The sequence below is a fragment of the Panthera leo genome, chromosome C2, assembly GCF_018350215.1.
Source record: "Panthera leo isolate Ple1 chromosome C2, P.leo_Ple1_pat1.1, whole genome shotgun sequence".
Taxonomy (NCBI): Eukaryota; Metazoa; Chordata; class Mammalia; order Carnivora; family Felidae; genus Panthera; species Panthera leo.
The window spans coordinates 89,317,496-89,331,977 of NC_056687.1; the positions used below are offsets into that span (position 1 = coordinate 89,317,496).

A 14,482-nucleotide genomic window follows, 5' to 3' on the forward strand; every position below is an offset into this window, starting at 1 on the left:
AAGAAGACAGAATAGCGTAATGAACTCAGCTGCAGTGGTCAGGAATTTTGTTTCATCTTTAACCACCTTGTTTCCATGTCCCCCCCGCCCCCCGTTATTTTGGAGCCAATATATGTATCATATGATTTCATTCATACATATTTTATTTAGTATGTAGCTACGTAAGATATGGACTATTAAAATTATATATATATACACATATATATATACACACACACACACATACACAATACCATTAATCACACTTGAAAAAGTGGTAATTTTTTTATTTGAAAAGGGATTTAAATATACTTTTGAAAAATTATAGTGAAAACCAAAATTGGTCATCTTAAACATTTTTAAGTGTGTAGTTAGTACACTTAAGTGTAGTGTTAACTCTATTCACATTGTTGTACAACAGATCTCTAGAACTTTCTCGTCTTGCAAAACTCAAACAGATTGAAACTGATATCCGTTAAACAGAAAAATGCCCATTTCTTCCTCTTACCGGCAGCTGGCAACAAACATTTTCCTTTTCGGTTTTATGAGTTTGACTACTTTAGATACTTTATATTTAGTATAAGTGGAATCATACAGTATTTGTCTTCTGTGATTGGCTTACTTAGCATAATGTCCTTTGGTCTCATCAGTCTTGTAGCATGTAGCATGTGACAGGATTTCCTTCTTTTTAAAGGTTGATATTCCATTGTATGCATATATCATATTTTCTTTATTCATTCATTAGTGTATGCTTAGGTTGCTTCCATCTTTGGCTGTTGTGAATGATGCTGCAGTGAACATGGGTGTGCAAATAATCTCTTCAAGATCCTGCTTTCACTTCTGGGTACATACCCAGAAATGAGATTGCTGGATCATATGGAAACCTCCATAGTGTTTTCCAGAGTGGCTGCACCATTTTCTATTCCCACCAAAAGTGCACAAGTATTCTGATTTCTCTTTGTCTACATTCTCTACATTCTGTCCAACACTTGTTATTTTCTGTGGTGTTCTTTTATTTTTTTGATAGTGGACATTCTAATGCATGAGATGATGACAATAATTTCTTAATATCAGTAAGGAGCTGTTTAGTTTAAATGTTCCTCATTTGCTCATAAATAATGTTTCTACAGAGTCACTACAAAATCCATACATTACATTTGGATGGTATATACACCTTAACTCTTCTACCTTCTTTATTATATTTTTTCCCTTTTAACTTACTTGCCATGTAAATTTCCTCATTCTGTGTTGTTTATTATTATTATTATTATTATTATTATTAATTTTTAATGTTTATTTACTTTTGAGAGAGAGACAGAGACAGAGTGTGAGTGGGGAGGGGCAGAGAGCAAAGGAGACACAGAATCCAAAGCAGGCTCCAGGCTCTGAGCTGTCAGCAGAGAGCCCATTGTGGAACTCAAACTCACAGACTGTGAGATCATGACCTGAGCTGAAGTCGGATGCCTAACTGACTGAACCACCCAGGCGCCCCTATTTTTTAAATTGCATCCCTGTAGTAAAAAGCTTCTCTTTCCCTTGTACTTTTTTGTAAATCAGTAGTTATATCAAAGAGCTTAATCTAATTCAGGTTTTTCTTGCTTTATTTTGTGGTGTTAGGGTGACAGAATATTTCATAAGGAGGTGCTAAGTACTCCAAGAAGAAATAGCTGTTTAATTGTCTCTGTTTGTGAGATTAGGTTACTGTTGATCACTGCCTAGATCTCTTATTTCTATGCAAACATTCAAAATGTTGATATCCTAATTATATCAAGGCTTCATATATGATCTGTAATATCTCTGTAAAAGAAACTTCCCTCATCAGATGCTTGGTTACTCTGTGGCACAGTTTGCACAGGAAAGGCATACTAATTACTTGATTCTTTCCTTTATTTACCAACTTTCAAAGTATTTGAGTTGTTTCCTAGAATCTTGGAAAAGTAGACCAGTGAGGATTTTTTTCTTTTTTTTGAAGTGTCATTGAGCTTGTAGATTGAAATAGTTTATGTTTATTGCATTGTAGTTTTTATTTTGATGATGATGATGCTCATTGTCTTGGCCAGACAAGGCTTTTTAAGTTGGCTTTTACATAAACTTCTTTTTCTTTCATATATGTAAAATATTAGGTATTATTAAATATAAATGTAATATAACATTAAAATATAAAATATAGAATATATATGTGAAATATGTCAGATATAAATAAATATATAAAATACATATAGAAGTATTACATAGGATTTTTTGTCTTAATATATGTTTATATATCTAAACCAGTACCACCAACATGATTACTAAAAACTGCTTTTTTGGCCTTTGTCCTGCTGGGGTTTACAGTGTTAAGTATTCTGTTTTATAGTACTTGAAGTACATTCACCTGTATGATTTTTCTGCCATCTTGTTATATAGTCAGGTCCGTTTGTTTCATTTTATTTTTAGTGTTTAGCATTTAAGTGTTTTGATTTAGTTTTGTTTTATAATTATATATAAATCATTCATGTTAATTATAAATAAGGTACATTTTTATTTCTCCCCTTATAGGTAACCGGTTTTAACTATATTGCTATTTAAAAAATATATATACATAAGCAAACCCACGTGTATACGTAAACTAGAGATCATCTTAAAGCACTGTATAGAGCTAGCCTGCCTTCCTTTTAATAACTGTGTAGTAGTCCATTACATGGATGTACCTAACTTGTTTCAAGAATGGGAGTTTTATGTGTGACCATAAATATGCATATTATTTTTTTAGGCAATTTGCCAAATTCCCTTAGACATTTTGGCATCTTCTGTTTTTTTTTTTCCCCCCACTTACAAACAGTATATAGTCAGAACTTATATATATATAGTCTGAAAGTTGAGAAATCGTATCTCACTATAGTTCTAATTTGCATCTTTTCATATTTTTTAGAACTATTTGTGTGTCTTTTTCTTTGAACTGTTGAAAAGATAGATTCTTATTTTCAAGAAAATCTGTCAACTTTTTTGATCCGTCCCTCAGACCTCCTATTTTCTCTTGTTCTGAGTCTGTAGTCATGTCACAACTTCTAAAAATTAATTTGGTTTAACAGTAATATTTTTCTGCTAAGAAAACAACTAAGCTGACTGGCTGTCTTATGTTTGATTTCAGGGGAATTGGACCCTTGATATAACCATTTTATTTGGAAAATGAACCCAGAAAGTTCCTGTGGGTGTGATGGAGTAGTGGGGAAGTAAGAAAAGATAGAGGCCAGTAAGGATGCCTTAAACAGTAGATTACTGTTGTGGGCAGTTGAGGCTCAAATCATGTAGGGACCTCTGGGAGACTGAATAGAACATGCCTCTGAGTTATTTCACTCAAGGGGCATTGAAGTGGGAGTAATTTGTCTACCAACTCCCTTTCCATATTGGTGGAGTTACGCTTTCAGGGTGGGCAGGTCCTCAGCAACTTCTCCCTGACCTAAACCTGTGGCCAGAGATGACCCGTAGGTGTTAGTGTAAAAAAGCTGCCTCGTTCCTAAGAAAAGTTGAGCGGTAAGCGGATGTGGGCTGGGCACTGCCAGCTCTGTTGCATCAGTGAATGTTCCAGTTTGCAGTTACATTCTCAGTGTAAATTAGTAAATCATTCTTCTCATTCATAAATTGCTCTAGTGTATTTTGTTAACATTTATTCTCTCAGAACTATATTATCCTAAGAGAACTGATAAAAGTAAGTTGTAGCTTGCTAGACTGAGGATAAGGCTCCAAAGAGTTGTGACCCTTCCTAGAGGTAGGATCATTGAGGTGGTGCATATTGAGAAACCAATGATCTGTTCCCTTTTACTATCTACTTTTTTTTTTTTAAGTTTATCTATTTATTTTGAGAGAGAGAGAACATTCCAGACAAGCTCCACACTGTCAGCACAAAGCCCAACTCAGGGTTGCAACTCACAAACTGAGATCGTGACCTGAGCCGAAACCAAGAGTCAGACGGACAGTTAACCACCTGAGCCAGCCAGGCGCCCCTACTACCTACTTTTTAATTATATCATCTGTGAATTAACTTGTTCTATTCATTGTAGAAAACTTCATTGTCATTATTTATCATCTTTTGTTGTCATGTGATTTTGAAGTGGTGTTAGTAAATGTGAAGAATGAATGGCATTACTATATAGATGGCATTGTATATTCATATTCATTTGGTTGTGAATTTACGCCTCTGGAGAATTAATTTTCAAATCAGTAGTAAAATGCATGTTGGACTTCTATTAATCCCCTGTATCTTACCACTGGATGATTGTTCTTTGATGTGAGGCTTCTGTAACTAAAATGGAACCTGAAAGATTGTGTTATCTATCATTTGAAAGTCAAAGAAAGCTTGAATTCTTACATAGATTTAAGCCTTACCTTAAATGTAATAGTAGAACTTGTTATGGTGGGTTGCTGTTGTTATTTAAAAATTGATCTTCATGCTTCACATAATTTTGGCATCTGTTCCCTAGGTTTTAATATGGACACCATGCAACTAGAAACAAAATGTAGCTCTCTTCTTATCTCAAGGAACCCAGAATAGAATGAGAGCAAGAATTTAAAACTCACATAGAGGTAGAGAATGGGTGTTAAATGGAAAAATGTTAGGGGCCCCTGGGTGGCTTAGTCGGTTAAATGTCCGACTTTGGCTCAGGTCATGATCTCATGGTCCGTGGGTTCAAGCCCCACATCTGGCTCTGTGCTGACAGCTCAGAGCCTGGAGCCTGCTTCGGATTCTGTGTCTCCCTCTCTCTCTGCCCGTCCCCCACTCATGCTCTGTCTCTCTGTCTCTCTCTCTCTCTCTCTCTGTCAAAAATAAATAGACATTAAAAAAAGCGACTTAAAAAATAAATAAAATGAAAAGTGTCCTTGGGGCACCTGGGTGGCTCAGTTGGTTGAACTTCCAACTCTTGATTTAGGCTCACGTCATGATCCCAGGGTCATGGGATCGAGCCGCATATCCCCCCTCTTTTGGGTGCTTGGGTGCTTTGGGTGCTTGGTTAAAAAAGGCGGGGGTGGGGCGTCCTATCTTCACTTGTTTTCTGGCCTTATTTTTAAGTATTTCAAACTTTTCAAACGGTCTGTACTATGTTAAATTCAGTTTTACTAGTAGGTTCTAACACATTTCAGGGGTGGGCTACGTGATTTAGTATTAGCAGTACAGCCATAACATTTGAAACTACAGGCCGTTGCAAATTTCTTGAATGTATTGAAGCCATTAGGAGTCTCTATTTTTTACCATTCTTCCTTTTATCAATCCATCCATCTTTCCAGTGGATAGTAATGCATTTTTTTTGTTATTTAAGTTTTAATTTTTTGCTCCGAAAGGAAATTAACATAGTAAAGTTTGGTATGTAAAAGACAGGAGTTTCTGATTTTAATATGTACTATTTATTCTCTTGTGCATGTTCTGCCAGTTACTGCCTTTTTAAGCCAGTTACTTTCAGTCATATCTTTTGATTGTTTTCCTCTGGTTCATTGGAACAGAGATCCTTCACAATGACTAGTTTCTCTCCTTCCTGTGATTGCCATTTTCTCCTATAAGCAGGATCGTTAAAAAAAAAGATGCTAATGCTCTTATTTCACTATATTATTTATTTCTAGTCGGATGTTTAATGGGATCATTGTATTATAATTTGACCCTTTTAAAAAATGACTTAGAACACAAGGGTTTGCGAATTTAGAGTAGATTACATAGAAATACTTCAAATGTGAAGTATTTGGAGACACCAAAAGACATTTGATTAATTTAAAAGTTCTTTGATGAATGATAAAGTAAATAAAAATCCGACCAGAAATGGAAGGATGAATGAATGTTCTGTGATAGAGTGTAAATATCTTATTTAAACAAGTCTCTGTAACTTTGTGAGGTTTTTAATATCTCTGTTTTATAGATGAGGAAACACTTATTCCTGTTTATAATCACCTAGATGATAAATTGTAGAGATAGCTCTGAACTAGGTTTTGTTTCCACAGTTCTGTCCTTTCCTGAGAGTTGTCTGCACTACTGTTCCAATACAGAGATGGGAACCATGGTGAAATGGGACTGGGGTGGGACCATAGGTTCTCACAAAGATCACTTCTCCTTTATTTTCCATGAGAAACAGTTAAGGAATAAAATTGTTATACTGTCCTTCAAAACAAAAGAAATTATATCCATTTAAAAAATATAGAGGTTTCAGTGTTCATAAATTTATTCAAAAAATTAAGGTTTTTTGTTATTTTCATTCAAAGGAGAGATTTGATAAATTAGCTGAAATTTCAGAAACTAAGTCACAGTAAAGCATTTGATTTGAAAATTGTGAACTTTTGAAGTATATTTTGTGTTTCCTTCACTAATCTTTAAAATCATTTAATTGTTTTATAATGCTATTTAATATATTCCCTACATGATTGTAGTTCCCTACAACTGTGGATAGAATAAAATAAACAGTGGCTTTCATAAAAGTAAATAGTTTATTATTATTTTTAATGTTTATTATTTTTGGGAGAGAGAGAGAGAGACAGAGTATGAGCAGGGAAGGGGCAGAGAGAGAGGGAGGCACAGAGCCTGACGCGGGGCTCGATCTCATAGACCACGGAATCATGACATGCACCATAGTAGGATGCTTAACCGACTGAGCCACCCAGGTGACCCAAAATAAATACTTTAAGTTCACGTATTTGGAAATGATATGTAAGCCATTTATCTACCTGTTTTTTTTCTTTTATAGTGGGTACTCCCCATAGTAGAGATGGAAATTTATTTCAAAAACAAACTTTCTCTGATCTATCTGCCACGTGGGGATGACGTTTTTACCATCACCAATAAGTTTGTGTGTGTGTGTGTGTGTGTGTGTGTGTGTGTGTGTGTGTGTGAGAGAGAGAGAGAGAGAGAGAGAGAGAGAGAGAGACAGACAGAGAGACAGAGAGAGGTGACTCATTGAGACACCTTGGCCCTTGGCCCTTGTTTGCCATTGTGTCCTCCTCCCCTTTCCACCTCCACATCTGGACCCTCAGTCTATAGTTGTGGTAGCCACTAGTGATATGTGGCTGTTGAGCACTTGAAATATGACTAGTCATGGTTGAGATCTGCTATAAATATAAAATGTATTCTGGGTTTTAAAGATAAAGAAAAATCTTGATTTTAAAATACTGATTATAAGAAATGATCACATTTGGGTTATATATTGAGTTAAATATATTAGTAGAAAAATTGCCACCTGTTTCTCCTTAAAATTTTCATGTGGCTACCAGAAAATTTAGAATTACATAATGTGGTTTGCATTGTGGCTTGCCTTTTATATCTGTTAATAGTGTTGCCCTAGACCTTGCCAGTCACAGCTACCTGACCATAGTTTCTCCTTATTTGTCAGAAACAAGTAATGAGAGCAGTGAAGAACTTGGCTAATGCTAAGATCTGGGGAAACAGGAGTGACCCTCAAAGCATTCCTAAAATTAGTTCATGGTGTTGCCAGGTGAACTGGGGGAGACCTAGCCTGTCCCATAGGTGTCATCAAAAGTTCTTGGTCTTGTCACAAGAAAGAGTTCAAGGACAGACATGTGACACTGTGACACAAGTGAGGAAGTTTATTAAAGTGAAAATACAGTCTGGGGATGTGAGCTAGGGTGAGAGAAGCTGGAGCACCTGGGGTTTGTTGGGTCTCTATCTTTTATTGAGAGCTGTTAACTAGGGGGTGGAATATTCATTACCTGGACATGGATGCAAGGTGTTAGGAGTTTTCTTCCTTATTTGGTCAGGGTTTCCTGTCGTCTCATCTGCTATTTTGAGCCTGTCCAGTTTGATGAGGTTTGATGTGGTTTGATGTAGAGTGCTGCCGCCAGGCCTCTGACTTTCCCCATAGCCAGCAATGACTTCCTTGTTGCTGGCCTCCAGGTATTCTGTTAGAACCTAACTAACTGCCTACTCTAACAATGGGTCTATGTTATAAAGGTAAGTAAGTTGTCATCACTCACTAAGTAGGTCCTAATTTTACAAATAGGAATTAGGGCCTAGAGAAGTGATGTCACTTTACGTATTTTGTCATGGTTACAGAACCGAGACTTGAATCAGATGTCCTCACTTGTAGTCCAGCGTTCTTAAAAATTGTATATCCTACAAATTCATAGAATCAGAATATTTTTCAAAGGTGAATCATGAGAGCTTTCAGAGGGGCTCAAGAGGAGACAGAATAAGGATTAAAGCATTTTAGTTAGAGATGTCTAGGTTTTGTGTTGATGTTTTTTTACCCTCCATTACTATTCAGTGCTAAAGATGCAAAATGTCAGGAAAATTTTCTTTTATTAAGATGAGATTTTTTTTTTCTTATCTATTTGTGTTATTTTCTTATTTGGAAGATCGGTTATTCAGTGCTTGCTTTCCTTTGTCTACACTTGTCAAATCATTTTTTCCCTAAATTTTTCCCAGTTGTGAAGTTTCCATTTGGTTCTTTTTACTTTGTACTTCTGAGAACTTCTGTGTTTCCTGTCATTATAAGTGTATGCTTTTACCCTGGGGAGGATGGATGAAAATAGCTGCCTTAACATTTTTGTTTGATAATTCTCATATCTGGGTAATCTCAAGATTGGCATCTTTTCTGGTCTTTTTCTTTGAGAATTGGTCAGATTTTCCTGATTCTGTGTATGAAAAATAAATTTGTGTTGTGTCTTGTCAGGAGAATGTTGACTTTTTTTTTTTTTTTTTTTTTTTTTAATTAAAACAGGTGATGAGCATGGTTAGGTTCATGAGAACTGCACGTTCTCAGTGTTTGTGGCCTGGGCGTTGTCAGTCTCTAGCGCCAGTTCAGTTTTCAAAGGCTTTGCCCTGCTGCTTTTGGTCTCCTTCTTGCATGCACCACTCAGGGTTAGTGTGGTACCTGAAGAGTGGCTTCTATCAGAAGGTCTCAAAACCTTAGCTTCTTTGGGTGTGTTCTTCATACATGTGTTGGGATGCCTTTGGGACTTGTATTGGTTCATGTACAGAGTTACAGGATTCCCTCCTCCAGCTCTCAATCTGTGGCTCCCAGAGGCCTTTTCTTGGTTTAGTTTGGCTTTTCAGATAGAAAGAGACTGAATCAGTCAAGCTCCTGAGGAGAAAAAAGCCAAAAAGAGATTTATCAATTATAGCTTTTTTGAAGTGGAAAAATAGGGAGTTATAATTTTAAGAATGAAGTTGAGATCCTACTGAACAAATTCTCCCACAAATTGTGACTACAGTCTCTGGCCAACATATAAAAAAACATGAGGACACTATAGGGCAAACACAAACAAGTAGAAACTGGACTGGAGTGGTTTCTTAAAAAAAGGGAATGGCCTTGGGTGAGTTTCTCATCTTGATGGTGTTTTGCTTCAGGCAGACTCCTCTTGGGTTGTTTGCAGTCTTACTGGCTTGAGGAATGAGATCAAATTCACAAATACCACAGCAGCTGTAGAGTGATGGCAGTCTAGCAGGAGGAAGAGGGAAGAAATTCCGGAAAAGAAAGAACCACAGTGGTGGAATACCAGATTCTATGTATAAACTCTGCCAAATATGTGGCTGACCCCTAAACTGGAAACAGTTCAGATGTCTGTCAACAAGAAAATAGATAAACTGCTGTGTATATATAACACGGTACTACTGAGTAATAGGAAGAGAGTATTGATACTTGCACCAACCTGGATTAATCTCTGAAACATCATGCTGAGTGAACGTAGCCTTACAGAAAACTAGGACATGATTATGATTCCATTTCTGTGATGTCCCCCAAACATGCAAACTTACATATTTCTGTATTGGGGTAGGGCAAACAAAACTAATGTTGGGAAAAAAAAGTGATTAGAGGGCTTAGAAATGGATGCATGGGTGTTGGAGACAAGGATTAAGTGGGAATGGGCATGTGGGAATTTTCTAGGGTGGTGGTAATACCCTATATCCTGTTAGGGATTTGCATTAGTTAAGTATATCATTGAATGGTAAGTCTAATATCTATCCATTTTATTTGTGTAAATTTTTTCTTTGAGAGAAACACTGTATTAAACACTATACTATAATTAATGACAGAGAAACTGAAGTATATATGGGGAAAGTGTACTGATCTGCAACTTATTTTGAAATGGTTCAGAAGTTAAGATCAATTGAGAGGATGGTAAGACAAATAGAAGGAAATGTTAATTCTAAAGGCTTGGTGGTGGCTATGTGAATATTTTCTATACAGTCTTAAATTTTTTTTCTGTATGTTTGAAAATTTTCACAATAAAATGTTTTAAAACTACTAGTGGGTAGTATTTTTCTAAATCACTTTCCTGTTTAATAGGTTGTTAGTCGCTTTCATCAAAATTGATATTTTTTAAATTTGAAAATACTTTAAAATTTTATGAGTGACATTTTTCTGCCTTCTGAATTCTGAACTTTAAAGGATGCAGTAAGATACAGAAATATAAAGAATAAAAGTAAGGCAAAACATAACCCCACATAAATAATTTGATTACTTCAAAGTGATACAGCAAAGGCTTATTAAGATCATTTATAATACATAAATTCTGAGGGGATGGATACATAATTAGAGTATGCTCAGAGTCAAGTATGATGAATGGGATATGGAATCCCTGGGTTTGCTTATTTTGAATATGTTTTTGAAAATACTATTAGAGGCAATTATTAGATTCTCTTTCCATTTTTTAAATTGACCAGTTGTCATTTATGAAGTTTGACTTAGAACACATTCTTTTATGTGCATTGTATTTATTTATCAAGAGGAATGTTGCATGATTTTTATGCTAGAATTATTAGGCTAAATTAATTTGTTTTTTAAAAATCTGTATTTTAGGAATATAGTGATAGTATGTTAATGAGTTGGTAGGTTAAAAAGCATATGATCATTTTTGCAAAATTTTATGGTTCTTTTGTAAAGTTTTGGGAGAGAAGTATAGTGCTAATAAAAATATAAATTTTTAATTATATTTATAATATATTTAGTATATATTATTTATATAATATATAAATATATATAATATTAAATATATAAATATATATTTAATATTATATTATATTTATTATATTTATATATAATATAATATAATATAATATAATATACCCAGGGGGCTCCTGGGTAGCTCAGTCGGTTAAGCATCCGACTTTGGCTCAGGTCATGATCTCACAGTTCATAGGATTCTGTGTCTCCCTCTCTGTCTCTCTCCCCTCCCCTGCTTGTGCTCTGTCTCTCAAAAATAAAAAATGAAATAATGTAATATCCAATATTAAGTATAATGTTTATAAAATACTAATTCATTTCTTATCCTCCATTTATTTACTGTTAGGAAATCTATTCTGAAAGGCTTGATTTTCAAAATGTATATATCAGAATAAATTTTAAGCAGGTGAGGATGAGAGAAAAGTAAAACCTTAATATTAAAATATAAAATGTAATAATGAGATGTGAGATTTAAAAAAATTTTTTAATATTTTTACTTATATTTGAGAGCGAGGCACACACAACAGAGTGCAAGTGGGGGAGGGGCAGAGAGTGGGGGAGACACAGAATCCGAAGCAGGCTCTAGACTCTGAGCTGTCAGCACAGAACCCAACAGGAGGCTCAAACCCATGAGCAGTGAGATCATGACCTGAGCTGAAGTCAGATGCTTAACCGACTGAGTCACCCAGGCACCCCAAGATGTGGGATTTTTAGCAATTAATTTGATCATCTTAGTTTCTTTTTTATTGGCATTTTTTTCTTACCCAGTCATAAAAGGAGACTTTCCAACAAAACTCAGCAGTTATTAGATATATTTTAGAAAATAAAAAGTTATATGAAATTGTGTTATATATGAAATTATGTTACAGAGTTTCCTATTTTCTTAGTGATCAAAATAGATTTGGACTTATTTTTGGTCTTTTGTCTTTTTCTCTCCAATTGTATTGCAATAATATAAAGAGAATTACCATTTCTAGATAGTAGAACTTTTTCAAAGCTATAGCCATTTATATTCCATGAATTCTGTATTATTGATATGTAAATGAAGTATTTTGGTCTTTGAGCAAATTGTACCGTGTGCTGACTTCTCTAAGTAGGGGAAAGAATTAACAAATGTTTTTATGTTCTACGGAGAAATTTAGTGAGGAACAATCCAGTGGGCTTCATGTGATATACCAACTAGTTATTTAAATTCCAAGTTCTCCTTTAGCTGCTGATCTTGGTGCCAACCCTTCTTGGAGGAGAATATCTTAGGACAGTGGTTCAGTCAGTCCTGAGTTTTTGCAGGAGACAATTTACATCTGTATAATACTGGCTAAAACCAATATGGCTTGTAGTATTTTATCATTAGTAATAATATTATTGTCAAGTTTAATGTTTTAAGTCTCTGGAAGAGTCTTGGGGGTCGGTAAGGTAGATGGAGAAAATTGCTGAAAACAGCTTATGCTCAAAATAGAACCCTAACCCTAAAGTATGCTTTGCATATCCATCCTGATTTCTGTTGTTTGCCATTAAGTGTAAGGTTATTTTAATCAGCTCATTAGGATTGTAAATCAAAATACCTAAATTAAAACGGAAAGTAAATTCAATGTAAAGGAAAATTTTGTTTCACAGATTTTTATCTCAGACACATGAATATCACCACCATTTTAAGACTAGCCAAGAACAAATTTCATTATCATCAAGACTGCTTTATTTTTGCCTTTGTTTCTGCCAACCAGAGAGAAATTTTATTAGTGATTCTGAATAACTTATTAGGCAATATATTGCCAAGGTGAAATGCTCAAAATGAATAATTAATGGAATTGGGTGTAATTTTATAGTCACTTTAAGTAATTTGCATAAAAACAAGCTTTAAAAAGCAAGTTTTTTTTTTCACTGAATGTTTCATCCTGTCTTTACATCCTTTAAAAGACACAGATTACATTCTTTAAAAGAGATTACATCCTGTAAAAGAGTAGAGTTTTGATAGATTCTTGATTACAGTGGTATGTTTATTGGTTCTGCTGTCCCTGGAGTTTTAAGTCTGCCAGGTAAGAACATAAGCAAAAAATAAAGTAGAATGTCACCTGATCTATGAACTTAAAATTTAGTATTATGTTTGTTAGACCCAGGAGGATTTACTAGGACCAGGCAGTTAATGTTATGTAGGTGATTGCAGTTAGAAAACCCCTCATTTTTTGAGGCACCAGAGCCTTTCTATTATTTGTTACTGGTAGTAGCTTGATTTCCTTCAGTGTAGAAAACTTAAAGACACTCTTTAAATGTTTCTGTGTGTCACTGGGGAAAAAAATGGTTTATTTCATTTAGCTTTGTCAAAAGAAGCCATGTTCTATTTTGAGAGCTAGTCAGAAAAAAAATAAATATTATGCTTAGGGAAAATATACGCATTAATACAGAAGGATATCACAAGCAAAATTATTGTGTTTTATTACATGTTAAAATTCGGTGTTTATTTTACTTTAATCATTTTCCTTGTCATCTTTTTGTTCAGTTACTTAATTAGGGACACTTATGAGGCACTTTTATCACTTAGCGTAATCATTAGCCCAAATGTGTTTCTGCACTGTTTTTAGATTTACTTGGGCAATCTGACTGGCCAAAGGTGAATTGGTTTTTTTCAGGTCATAATTTGGTCACTCATTACTAATCTAGTTTAGATGATTATGCTCCTAAGGCAGGTATATTATAAAAACCTTTCTAGCAGTTATAAATTTATAATTGCTATTTGAAGTTTAAAATTCTATGAAAATTGTTTTTGTCTCTGTTCCCACCTGCTGTTTCCACTGTTAACAGTTTAATTCCACTGTTAACAAAAACTCTACATTTTATTGCTTCTTTCGGAGTTTGTCCACAGAATCCCTCAGTGTGAAAGCTAGAGGAGCCCTCTCAGATATCTAATTCAGAACCCTCATTTTACAGATGAGGAACTGAGGCCTTGGACTAGAACAGAGGTCCCCTCACTCAGTCCAGGACTCTTTCTATTACATCATGCTGCCTGATGTTTGTTTATGGAACTCGGCAACATCACATACAGGGTGAGCTTTTTTTTTTTTTTTCTTTTAAACACACAAAGTGATTTCCTGCTCTAATCAACTGCTATTCATCATTCCTGTCTAACCCATTCTCCTTTTTTACCCATACCTGTCTTAGTCCATAATGTAGCCCAGTTACTTTGTTTTGCTGCTACTACTTCTTGGCACTCAACGGTCATTTTTAAGAGTTAAACTCTTAGTAAGGTTTCTTATCAGTAACCACTGTAGCTTTACCAGGCACGATAGCAACAGTAAGTTAAAATTTATGACAGGGATGATTTTGTAGAGTTTTAAATTTAGATTTAAAAAATGAATTACAAGTATGTACAAGAGCATAGATACTACATCTAAGAGCAGATGTGATACGAGATATGAAAAAAATTTTTTATGAAATAATAAAATGCCAAAAAATATTAGCCAGTGGTGTTACATAATTATAACAGTGGTTTATCCTGTGAACTCACGGATTTAGATAAGCATATTTGCATTTTAGATTCTTGAGTTTTTTTTGTATTGATACTCAGATTGACCCATTTTTGGCTAGTGAGTGCT

General features: G+C 34.8%; 1 protein-coding gene across 10 annotated transcripts in view; it reads left to right on the forward strand.

The window, feature by feature from the left end:
- TBL1XR1 (TBL1X receptor 1) overlaps positions 1-14,482 on the forward strand; it is a 177,567-nt gene that overhangs the window by 92,224 nt on the left and 70,861 nt on the right. For 2 of the 10 annotated variants that reach the window (XM_042954615.1, XM_042954619.1), the window contains exon 3: positions 13,818-13,933. The exons of the other annotated variants lie outside the window; for them this stretch is intronic. The gene's annotated coding sequence lies outside the window, so the exon portion shown is untranslated. The remainder of the gene's footprint in view (positions 1-13,817; positions 13,934-14,482) is intronic. 10 annotated transcript variants of the gene reach the window in all.